A 1,748-nucleotide genomic window follows, 5' to 3' on the forward strand; every position below is an offset into this window, starting at 1 on the left:
TATCGATATTATCTCATCTGTTGTAACAAGTGTACCACATTAAGGCAAGATTCCTAGCAGGGGAAATTGGGTCAAGGCTGGGGTCAGAGGGTGTATGGGACTCTCTACTTTCTACTCAATTTCTCTGTCAACCTCAAACTGTTTTAAAAACTAAAGTCTGTTTGTTAAAACAACAACAAAACCTTGACACCCAGATTACATCCCAGACCAATTAAATCAGAATCTCTAGGGATGGATGATTTTTCAAAAGCTCCCTGGGAGGGACTTCCTGATGGTCCAGTGGTTAAGACTCTGCACTCCCAATACAGGGGGCCTGGGTTCGATCCCTGGTCAGGGAACTAGAGCTCGTATGTTGCAAGGAAGATGCCTCGTGCCATAAATGAGACCTGGCACAGCCAAGTAAACAAATAAAAATTTTAAATAATTAAAAGAAAAAAAGCTCCCTAGGAAATTCTAGCATGTAGCCACATTGATAACTGCTGTTTAGGCTGAACTGAGAATGGGAGAGGGCAAACCACAGCTGGGAGCCCTCTCTCCCTTTTGGGGTGTAGTTTCTCAGGAAGGTAGGTGGAAGTTGGCAAGATTAGCTGAAAGAAGACCAGAGTGCCTGAGAATATGTGGATCCTCTCCCGGGAAAGCTCCTCACCTCAAGGCTGATCCCCTGGACCTGGCAGAGACTGAGGGTAGAGAAATTTAACCAACTCCTTCCCATGTTTTGGTTCCCTATGGTTGTGAGATCATTCCTTCAGTGTGGACCTGTGCCTGGGCCAAGGGGGTGGGTCTTGAGACCAAAAGACCAGTGGGTCAACAGGCTGCCAGTGCAGAGAGTATTAGCCAAGAGCATGTGCTGTGACTAGGCCAAGCAGTGATCAGCCCTGCTGGGGACGGGGCAGAGTGAACTAGGCAGCAAGAGGGAAGACGGAGCCTGTGCAGAGGGTGTTTGAGTGAGAAGGCAAAAGGGGTTCTTTTTGAATGCCTGGGAGTATGAAGCAGCAGCCTTCAGAGAGCCAACAGAGTAGAAATTGGGTAATGGTTAAGGGGAGACCTGAGCACCAGTAAAGGCCAGAGATATACAGGCCAGAGAAGAAGCTTCCTAGGGATCAGGTGGAGAGAATGGGATTCCCGAAGTGGGGGATGGGTGGGAGGGAGGCCCTGTTCTTGTGATTCAGTTGAAAGATGCTTTTTGAATGGTCTTCACCACGGCAGATCAGGGAATGACACAGTCAGTGGACAAGGCTGCAATGCCTGAGCCCTGTTTCCAGTCTTGTAGGAGATGGACCAGACACCAGACCACATGCCAAGGGTGCCTCTGGGAGAGTGGACCAGGGAAGGCTTCCTGGAGGAGGTGACTTGGAGATGGTGGGGGTCTAGGCAGGGAAGGCAAGATGGGAAGGGCAAGGAAGTTGACCACAAAGCTGGCACGGGCTAATGATAAACTGTCAGCTGCTCTGGAGAGTGAGAGGACCCAGACTTTTTTCCCTGGGTCATCCTAGCTGGAAAAATGGATGTGTCTGACACCCCAGGGGGCAGATCCAGGGGTGTATGTGTGTGCAGGAAGGGACAGGGACAGGAAGTGGTCATTTAAGCCATGGACACCTAGACCATCAGGAGGCTGATGCAGCGCAGGGAGCGACCAGGGCTTTGTTCTACAGGTGGGACAGAGGACAGGCTCCTCCAAGCTCCTCCGGGTCTCCTTCTGGGCCCCAGTTGACTCCTAGGGCCCAGTACCACCCACCACATTGTTCCCT

At 51.0% G+C, this 1,748-nt stretch overlaps 1 non-coding gene across 1 annotated transcript; it reads left to right on the forward strand.

Annotated features, from left to right (window-relative positions):
• The first annotated feature begins 265 nt into the window (after positions 1-265).
• Positions 266-338, forward strand: TRNAG-CCC (transfer RNA glycine (anticodon CCC)). Its single transcript has one exon. It is a non-coding gene; the product is annotated as a tRNA-Gly (tRNA).
• Positions 339-1,748: the final 1,410 nt, after the last annotated feature.

This window comes from Capricornis sumatraensis, chromosome 8 (genome assembly GCF_032405125.1).
Source record: "Capricornis sumatraensis isolate serow.1 chromosome 8, serow.2, whole genome shotgun sequence".
NCBI lineage: Eukaryota > Metazoa > Chordata > Mammalia > Artiodactyla > Bovidae > Capricornis > Capricornis sumatraensis.